Source organism: Dreissena polymorpha, unplaced genomic scaffold (assembly GCF_020536995.1).
Source record: "Dreissena polymorpha isolate Duluth1 unplaced genomic scaffold, UMN_Dpol_1.0 chrUn002, whole genome shotgun sequence".
NCBI lineage: Eukaryota > Metazoa > Mollusca > Bivalvia > Myida > Dreissenidae > Dreissena > Dreissena polymorpha.
Genome location: NW_026273316.1, coordinates 216571 through 227788, shown reverse-complemented (window position 1 = coordinate 227788; position 11218 = coordinate 216571). Strand labels below are relative to the sequence as shown.

The window sequence follows — 11218 nt, the reverse complement described above, 5'->3', positions numbered from 1 at the left end:
TGAATGCCGCCGAAGGTTCGTTGTTGGACATTAGTTTAGAAGAAGAATTGTGTACAAGCGAACGGTTCTCGTGTGGAATTTGTGAGGCCAGTTATGCTAGGAAAGCCTACTTGAAGCGTCATTTGAAGACACATGACTAAGTTTTGACCCAGTATGGCCCATGTTTGAACTTTGCCTATACATCATCAAGATACAACTTCTGACCAAGTTTGGTGAATATCTGATGAATACTACTTGAATAAGAGAGCGGACACCATGCTGAATGTTAAAAAACGCACCAAGTGACCCCGTGACTTAGTTTTTGGCCCGGCATGGCCCATGTTCAAACTTGGCCTAGACATAATCTTAATACAACTTCTGACCAAGTTTGGCAAATATTGGATGAACACTACTTGAATTAGAGAGCGGACACAATGCTGAATGTTTAAAACGCACTACGTGACCCCGTGACCTAGTTTTTGACCCGTCATGACCAATATTCAAACTTGACATAGACATCATCTACATACCACTTCTGACCAAGTTTGGTGAAGATCGGATGAAAACCGAGAGAGCGGACACTTAATACGGACCGACAGACAAGTTCTATCCTATATAGCACCCTAAACTTCGTTTGTGGGGGTATACGAAGTACTGACTCCATAATATGACATTTACACATTTTATGTACGCATTCCTTTTTTCCAGAATCAGTTGTTTTTACGATTTAATTTTACCCGTGTTTCTTTAAACTCAACCAATACAGTGATTTAGGGTCAGGTGAATCGCACTTCGAGCAAACGTTAGCGTTGCGTAAAGGGAAGTGCTCCCTATAAGCAGGACTCAAAATTAAGGGAGTTTTACCATTCTCTTTTTAATTTTGTTGCTACGCATAAGTATCGTCTTGAGGATGCGATTCCAATAAGCACAACCGACATAGGATTTTATGAAGAACAAATGTGTATTTGCCTCATAAAGACCCCTTCACTACCGTTATCTAGAGCCCTGCTATAAGTAAAATTAAACACGATTGTGTAGATCCGCATTATCCGTTGTATTTTCATTTCTCTGAATCTCAAGTTACCAATAAAAAACAAGTTCATTATGTACACATTTATTTAATAATAAATATTATCTTATTTGAAAATTGCAATTATTATAAACATAGTATAAATTAATAGTAATGTGATTTTTGAAAAATATATTTTCAAAATGTTTCGTATGAATAGCCATAATATAAATAAATGCATTTAAGGTAGAAGATAAAACTCAGTTATTAGAGTGCCCGCTTTGTTGAAAGTCTCCGTAATCTGAAGTGCCCTTTATCGGTAAACAAAGTGCCTGCAACTTTATGTATGCCACCTATTACAACATGCACTATCTTTGTTTATATTTCATCGAATACTATCAAAATTTCAGTATTTGAAGCACAGTGATTACTCTACATGCTGGAATAACAAACAATTTCTTGCAATAATTCTAAGTAGTTTTATTTTGTTAAAATGTTTACTGATCATCCAGTTTATACTGTTTTCCGATCGAATTTTCTATTTTTTGGGCAAAACTGTACCATTCTTCCGTGAAATTGTGTATTCCCAATACAAAAGGATACACCATTTATCAACTCGACCATGTGTCTTGTCTTAAAAACTAATCTTTATGATATAACTTTAAATAAAACAGAGGAACTTATCTCTCGCGCGTGGCGTTTGTTGTTCTCTGTTAGTGAAGTGCCATCCGTCAACGAAGTATTCGCATACCCGGCGTGGTCTCTGTGATTTTGTCACACACTTACAAGTGTATTGTCCTTTTCAAAGTAGACTAAACCAAACATCTTTAAACCATATATATTACAACATTTTTATAATGTCTTAATTTCCTAATTGTTTCTTTTTATAATGTTTTTTTTTTCTTGCCATGTCACAAATTTTGTATAGTTAAAGCACTGGCATTCCAATGGATATTTTCATTAAAAGAGAGCCAATTACCCAACTTATATGTGGTGAAAGAGTAAATTTACCACACCTGATGCTGGTGTTTGAATATACTTGGGTAATTGGATCTCTCTATCTTTGGATATCAGTTAAAATGTCGAGATACAGCAGGCAACATCTTCTAGCAATTTTCAGTATTTTGGGACAATTTATCCAACAATAGGCAAAGAATAAAAACTTTGTAAAATATTAAACCTTATTTCACTCCATTGTAGATTTTTCTTGAAGCCTGTTGGTTTAAGTTTTAACTTTCTATAATGTTCCTTATGACATGAAAAATATTGCTGTATTTTGTTGTTCCTAATAATATGCTGTATATTTTTGGTCATTTTAACTATTGTATGAATTGATTCAATTGAACATTACTGTTGGTTTTCGGTGAATACAGAAATGTTTCCTGCAATAAGCAATTTGAAACTGAAAGCAGAAGTCTGTTTCTTAAATTATACAAGTCCCATTTTGAAATTTTTGTATCAGGATTTTTTCTAAGTCAAACATTTTGCCTTATTTTTTTACCAAGTACAAAAATTCTGCCTTGCTAAAATGCATTTGCTAAAAATCTGTCTTGTAAAATTGTAAGTGTTAAAATTCTGTCTGGTGTTATAATCTTTACAGATAAAAGTTTGCTTAATTGTAATTCTGCATAGAAAATCTGTACAGATTTCAAGGTATATTCTGGGTCTGTGTCCGCTCTGTACAGAATAAATGAATTCTGTCTTGATTCTGGGCAGATTTTGTACAGACTCAGTGCAGAATTAGCATAGAATATTCATACAGGTGAATAGCAACGTAAATAAAAAGCAATTATTTCTTGGTTTAATGGTACCATTTGCATAAGTTTGTGCTTTAGACAGGTAAACGTTGATAAGCTTTTGCAGTATCAGTGTTCCTAAGCCTTTGCAGTGATGATGATATTTTGCACCTTTGGACAATAGATGGCGCATTGCAACTCTCAGCAACCCTTTGAGTTATAAAGCTGAGAGTTGAATTATTGCAACTACCATTTACAGTAGCAATAACCACGCACCTGCTAGGCAAATTATTGCGCAATCGGTGTTTCTGTAAAAAGTTGACAGAAAATTATCGGTTGATTTTAACGCTTCACTACGAACATAACAGAAGTTATACAAATGAAACATTTGCATATGTGGGAAAAGATATGTCCAAATTAGCGCTATCTGACCTTTCCATGACCGGAAAAGAAAAAAAATCATTGCCCAAAAGCCAAAGTAAAAAATTTGAGGACCAATATTTTGCAGAAAGCAGGAAGATACCTTTGATTTTTAGCTGTTACAGGTCAGTGCCTTCCCCAGGATTTTTTTCAGGCGCCCCGGGGCCGATCAGGGGTGGGTTCGGGAGGGGTGTGCCCTCCCGACGTTGATTTTTTTTAATTTAACGTGTCAATTCACGTTGTGTGGTGCGTTATAACTCAAAGAAAAACAGCGTCAAAAGACGTCATTTGGTGCGCTATAACTCTTCAAAAAAAATCCCCCAGTCATTTAAAAATATTTTTTTTTTTATATTTAATTGTTTTAAAACTTTTCCGCACAGATAGTAAAATCCCGACTCGAACGATTCCCCAATACATCCGTTTCAACCCGACTCTATTACTGTATACTTACTATTTTTCAAGTTTCTATTTCTTACCCGATAATCCCGTTTATTCCGTTTTTATCAATCTCTTTCTGGTAAATATTTACGATAAAAGCTTTCAGTTGTTTCTTTAACACAAACCTTGCCATTTTTAAGTGACTATTTATAGATTTGATGAAATATTGCCTGCCTCTGAATATGCGTCAATCCCCTGACCTGTTGTGTGCTTGTTAAAACGCTCAATACACGCCATTTGTATGCAATAGACGCGACGTTGTACATGCTGCATAATTTTCGCGCTCTTTTTTATTGAGAAAAAGATTCGACACAAAACAAATTTGCACTGCTAATTTGAAGCAAAAATATTTAATGTTGCGGTAACATTTACATTCGGAAGTGTGTTTCAGATTAAAAACGCGTTAACATCGACTTACGGGAATGGGTTTCGGATTACAAATTTAATTATTTCCATTTGAGATTTCAACAAATATTAACCGTTGCGTTATAAATTCAACGATAATTTGTTTAAACACTTTACGAGTCGAATAACTGTTTTAACGGAATTATGCATGAAATTCACGTTGTCCACGAGGATCACGGCCGGTTGCCATCATCAGTCTTGTAACTATCGATAATCGGACGAAACATTTACAAGTGTGCGTAATTAATTCAACGAAAATTTGTTAAAGCGCATTACGTGTCGAATAAATGTCAGAAAAACGAGGTGAATCAGTTCTATAAATGGACATGTTGAAATATACATGTACTGGAATTAAATAAATTGTTGTCACATAATTGTAACCGGGAGTCATTCGCACAACTTACTCGCTATAATAATTAATTGTTTACCACTTGCAATTAATTTCTCGTATTAATTATGAGTCATAGGTAACAATTGTTTACAGTAAAAAGGTGTGATGATGATGCCCGAAACCGTCTTTAATGTTCTGTACTGTACTAATTACCGGTTTTATATTACTCAAATGGTACAACTTCTTGCTAATCAAGCTGCGATAAACTCTTACTTCATGCCCGACGTCAATCAAAAATAATGGTCGATAGTTAACCCCGCCCTCATAAGCATTCGCGTAACCGATTGGACGATGAACTTCACAGTTTGACGACTGGAAAGTTACCAGATACATCCTTGTCAGCATTTAAATGACCGTGTAATGTGGCTAGAATAATCGATACGCGCGTCATGCTATTCTCTTATCACTGGATTATCCATTACCCCATGTGGTGTTTATGGCGATTACTTGTGAAATTAGGTACCGAGTGCTCTTTTAAAACAGGGAATATTGATACACTGATAGGGAAACCTTGATTTTTTTGGACAATCTCCACTTTCTTTTACTGAAGAATACACTGATCGGAAAATTTCAAGCGCTCCGGGGACTCTGATTTCGAAATTCAAGCACCCCGGCAAGGGGCGCTTAAATGGCCTGGGGAAGACCCTGCTTTCACTAGCACCAAAAAAGTTGTCGCCACTTAATTGCGGTGTGAAAACCGCCGGTTATTCCGTCTTTATTAATAAGGACAATCATGTAAGGAGCCTTACTACATTAATAAATAATGTCATTGCCTATATGTTTATTACTTTTAGAAGTATGTTAATACATTAATAACAATAAGTAATTTCATCAGTCTTATTAAGCTGTATTTTTTTTTATATAATAACATTTTTTCACTGGATAAACCAGATAACCAACATAGTATAATAATGTTAAAGGGGCCTTTTCACAGATTTTTGGCATGTTTTGAAGTGTGTCATTAAATGCTTTATATTGATAAATGTAAACACTGGATCTAAAAAGCTCCAGTAAAAAATCAAGAATTAAATTAAAAAAAGAAAAAAAAAGTAAACCTCAGCAGGGCTCGAACCAGTGTCTGTGACCCCTGGAGTTCTGGAGTAAAAACCAATTAGACCACTCTGCCATCCTGCCAAGTATGTCAGTAACAGACGTATTTTATACTGTATCAGTGATTTTTTTTGCCAGAAATTACAGCCGATATTCCGCTGCTTCCCAATTGCAAAAAATGACGTTTTTTCCCAAAAATTTGATTAAAATTTCCCAAAAAAAGACAAAATTTTCCCAATGAAGCCAATAAGATTACAATGTAATTTAGCAATAATTTTGAACGAGTGCCGATCGAGTTGCCGAGTCGTCGCCGAACAACAACTGACTTACGTATTTTTCGCGAATTTAGCCGAATACGATTTTACGTTGCTATCCACATCTCTCTCTATATTGCGGAGGATACCGACGATAGTTGATGTATCCCGATTGTAAACGCCTGTTTTTACACACACCCAAGATGGCGGCAAGCAGACAAGAAATTTACGATGAGCAGCGAAAATGATAAATAACATTCAAATTAACAAGGGATATCATATCGTTATTACGGAATAATTTAATGTGTGTGTCATTTAACGCAAAATACAATGTTTAAGATAAAAACAACAAATATTTATTACAAATCTTCACAGTGAATGTGCATCACGGAAATCAGTGTTGGGAAATTGGAGTTAGTCTACCGTTACTCACAAAGTTAATGCATTTAAGATGAGTATCGTTCGAAAATGGAAAGAGACAAACATGATATGATTTATATGTTAGTGGATCTGTGTAAAATCAGATTCATATGCATATTCTGCTTTATTATGTTTGTCACGCTTTACAGTTCACTGAAATAGTATTGAAGTGCAAGATGTTGAAAGGTAAAGAAATGAAATTAATTATTTTAACTCTATTTAATACATCATTGACATAGCAAGACCACTAAAGCGTTTTTTTATAAATATTTGTTAATGTTTTCACCATATGATATTTAATTTAAAAGAATACTGAATTAAATTCTTACTGTTAAAGAGGTTATGATTAAATGGTATATTTAAGAATCTATATAGATTATTGCAAGTTCAATATGAATGTGGAAGGATATTAACTTAACATTGTCTTCATTAAAAGAACACATTTAATTAGCACTTTATAATATAAAAATGCTGTCAAACATACTTTAATAATTTTAATTCTGTTTTTATAATCGTATTTATAATGTTTCCCAATTTCATGGTTTATCGCGCTATTTTTCCCAATTTCATGGTTTATAGCGCTAATTTTCCCAATCCAAAAGGCACAGGCTGTAAGAAAAAAAAACACAAAAAATCACTGTGTATATAAGCAATCTTCGTAGTTTCACAAAATCAAACGACAACAACAGAACTCTCCAAATTATTCAATCGTTTCGCGTTGCAACGATTTATAATTTTCAGGTTTTTAAATCGTCAAAAGATGCATAATAATGGCTATATAAGAGCATGGTAAATGTTCAATAATCTGTTTCCTCACAAATGTCATAACTAAAACGAAAATTTGCGAATCTGAAACAATTTTTTTCAGTTTTGTCAATTTACCAAAACGTGAAAAGATCCCTTTAACCATAATGTTACAGTATGCTGCATAAATGTTAATGACTTATTTATTAAAACATAGAATCACACAAATGTACATTATCTGAAAAGAAAAACATACATCAAACATCAGAAAATAAAGCATCTCAATTCAAATTGTTAAACAGTTACATTTGGTTATTTGGCCATGATATACATCAACTTCTGTTTATTATCAAATTTCACAAATTCTAAAACAACACCTATTGTTAACAGGGTTGGCATATTGACCGGTCAATTGAGTATTGACCGGGCCGGCGGTCAATACCCGGTTAAAACCGGTCAATACTGGTCATTATTGGTCAATACTGGTCATTATTGGTCAATACTGGTCGATTGAAAATTGTAGCATTTAAACATGACAAAGGAAGAATTTAAGCTATTCTATATTAAATCAATAATTAATCTGTAATTGATAAAAAAAATTGAGTTATCTATTGTAAAAAAAATCTTTAAAGCTGTAAAAAATACATCTTTATTATTTATGGAAGCAGTCTCAAATACAATGTAGCGCAATAATAAACAAAAAAGGAAGATCTTAAAAATAAGGTATAGATTTATATAAATTTCATGAATACGGTTCATTTATCATATATTACGATCCAGAATATGATTGAATTAAATGTGCTGCTTTTGTCCATATTAAAAAGGGATTTGGAATTGATATAATATATAAAAATGTAGTAAATGATAGGGAAAACATTTCAGTTTAAGGAGGGGAAAACTTTAATATTTTTGAAGCGGAAACCACCTGTATTTGGCTGTTTATCAGTTACCGGTAATCAGAGGGGAGAAAAATCACTGGTATGAGCTTGATATTTTAAGTTGTTAATTCCAGATAGGCAATAGCCTGTTTGAATCCTCTCTTTTATGTAGATATGTAACCTTTGTTTTTGTTTTTTAAGGTTAAACATTCTAATTAAAGTGTGTACTTATCTATTGAATTGTACTTTTTAGCCGGATTTTTTTAGAAAAAATCTCGGCTTATAGATTGATGTTGTCGGGCGGGCGGGCGGGCGGGTTGGCGGCGTGCTCGAAAATGTTAAAGTTCTTATTTCATGGTATAACTTTGGTATGCTTGGACCTAGAGTCTTCAAACTTGACATGAAGGTTGGCCAGGATTAACAGATGACCACTGGTCATTTCAAGGTCATTCATTTGAAGGTCAAGGTCACTGTGACCTTCAATATAAAAAATGTTAAAGTTGTTATAACTTTGGTATGCTTGGACCTAGAGTCTTGAAACTTGACATGAAGGTTGGCCATAACTAGTTAGTAACCACTGGTCATTTCAAGGTCATTCATTTGAAGGTCAAGGTCACTGTGACCTTGAATGTAAAAATGTTAAAGTTCTTATTTCATGGTATAACTTTGGTATGCTTGGACCTAGAGTCTTCAAACTTGACATGAAGGTTGGCCAGGATTAACAGATGACCACTGGTCATTTCAAGGTCATTCATTTGAAGGTCAAGGTCACTGTGACCTTCAATATAAAAAATGTTAAAGTTGTTATAACTTTGGTATGCTTGGACCTAGAGTCTTGAAACTTGACATGAAGGTTGGCCATAACTAGTTAGTAACCACTGGTCATTTCAAGGTCATTCATTTGAAGGTCAAGGTCACTGTGACCTTGAATGTAAAAATGTTAAAGTTCTTATTTCATGGTATAACTTTGGTATGCTTGGACCTAGAGTCTTCAAACTTGACATGAAGGTTGGCCAGGATTAACAGATGACCACTGGTCATTTCAAGGTCATTCATTTGAAGGTGAAGGTCACTGTGACCTTCAATATAAAAATGTTAAAGTTGTTATAACTTTGGTATGCTTGGACCTAGAGTCTTGAAACTTGACATGAAGGTTGGCCAGAACTAGTAAGTAACCACTGGACATTTCAAGGTCATTCATTTGAAGGTCAAGGTCACTGTGACCTTGAATGTAAAAATGTTAAAGTTGTTATAACTTTGGTATGCTTGGACCTAGAGTCTTGAAACTTGACATGAAGGTTGGCCAGAACTAGTAAGTAACCACTGTGACCTTGAATGTAAAAATGTTAAAGTTCTTATTTCATGTTATACCTTTGAACAATATTTTAGTAATTTAAGTATTGCATTGACAAAAACACGAAAGGTACTTTCCTGTCATTTAAATCAAAAATCCGGCTTCAATGCGGTCATCTCCGACCGCGGAACTCTTGTTGTTTTTTATGTATGTGTTTACACAAACTTTTCATTAAAAGAATGAATGCTGGCTTCAAAATGCTGGGATTTTTTAAAAATTTGGTTAATTTTTAAGCATATTAATTTGAAGTGATGAAAAGTACACTTGAGTGTATAATGCGCTTACAAAATTCACTTCCAACACTTCATAAAGTGTATCATTTGTATGACTGAAAATGCACTCAAGTCCTGTACGAAAAAGTTTGGGCAGACTGTAACCAGATTATGTGCAGAATAAAATACACAAAATCTGTATAGAACCTGTGCAGATAATATTTGGTGTCCATTAAAAATGAGTTGAAGCAGATTTCTATTTATAGATTTTTTCAATATAAACAAAGAACGAATTCTGTACAGATTTTACGAATTATTTAAATTAAGCAGAATTTTTAAGGGGTAGAAGAAAATCTGGGCAGAATTAAATGTGGGGTGAACCAAAATGTGAGAATGGGATTCTGTGCAAAATAAAATCTGTACACAAAATAAAATCTGTACACACAAAAAATTCTGTACAGAAAAATGTAGCAAAATGTAAAGTAAAATATATAGACTGTAAATATTAAACATTTTTATTTAATGATATTATGACATGTTTATATATATATATATATATAAGAAAGTAACAAATACTGACAGTCAATAAAATAAAATAATTTACTCTTACACATCCCGTTAAGAAATAAATTCCTAAATACAACACACATTATTGTATCACTGTTATATGACATAAAAACACAGTAAATAAAGTAAGTTTATGTTTTAAGAAATTACAGTTATTATATTGAGATGAAAATCACTTTTAGACATCTTCATTTGCCTGAACTAGACCCTGGTGAGGTACCATCACTCTGTGACTGCACTTAACTGAGCCAGTGGTCGTTATCAGGGGAAAGTTGCTACACAATCTTTTTTGATGGTTGCTGAAAGCAAAAAATACACATAACTATTTTTAAATCATTTTGTTTAGTCAATCTGAATGAAATGATCATATGGGATCTACTAAAATTACAACTTAAATAACACAACATGGTTCACCAACTTGCTTCTCTTTATATTTTACTTTTCACATTATAAAATAAATTTGACATTTTTTCAGATGTAGGTCATTTCATAGGGTGTTTTATAAAAAGAGAATTTGTAATGTTGATTTAGTTACAAACCCCATTATATTAAGTTTTTGCTTCACACCTTTTAAGTGATAACAGCACCATTACTCTGTGACTGCACTTCTGAGGTCGTTGTCATGGGTAAGTTGCTTCACAATCTTTTTTGAAAATCGCTGAAAGCAAAAAAAATACAATTTACTATTTAAAAATTACTTTTTTAGCCAATCTGAATTAAGTGATCATATGGGATCTACTAAAATAACAACTTAAATAATGCAACACCTTTTAAGTGATAACAATCATAGCTTTCGTAAATATGTAATTGAAAAAAAGGCTTTACATTTTGTGGCAGAGTAGTTATTCATAAATAAATCTAAGTATTGGTTACATTGCCCTTTCATTTGGTCACTGATTAGGCAATTGATTGTTACAACTATATGTTGGTTTTGTAAGATAGAGATACCTTTGACTGACTTATGTCTTTTATGTGAACTTACTGCAAAGATAATTGGTTGCATCATTTATTTAAAATGTTAATCACCCACCAAAACAGATCTTTGTAACTGTTAAATTATATCATTAAATTAAACATAACATTATAAGATAACAATGTAAAGAAAAAAATACAAACCTGTTTAACAGTTCAATGCATTTCCAAAAGGGCCGCTTCATAACTCACTGAATTCCTCTTTTAGAGACTTGTTAACACACAAAATGTTGATTTCCACATTCTAATTAATTGTTTAAGAATGTCCATCAAAGTATTTCAGGTATTGTTAAAACTTCAAAAGTCCCAACATTGCTTTGAAACTACATTTCAGGTCCTGCATGGATCTATGTTTACACGTTCAAATTTGGCTCCCAACCAATCAGAAG

At 33.3% G+C, this 11218-nt stretch overlaps 1 protein-coding gene and 1 long non-coding RNA gene across 2 annotated transcripts in view; one reads left to right on the top strand and one right to left on the bottom strand.

Annotated features, from left to right (window-relative positions):
- Positions 1–11218, top strand: part of LOC127863211 (uncharacterized) — an 89966-nt gene that overhangs the window by 18537 nt on the left and 60211 nt on the right. The gene's annotated exons all lie outside the window — the stretch shown is intronic.
- On the bottom strand, positions 9859–11108 carry LOC127863215 (uncharacterized). Its single transcript, XR_008041000.1, has 3 exons — positions 10974–11108; positions 10425–10515; positions 9859–10156 (listed from the first exon to the last, which is right to left on the bottom strand). It is a non-coding gene; the product is annotated as an uncharacterized LOC127863215 (long non-coding RNA).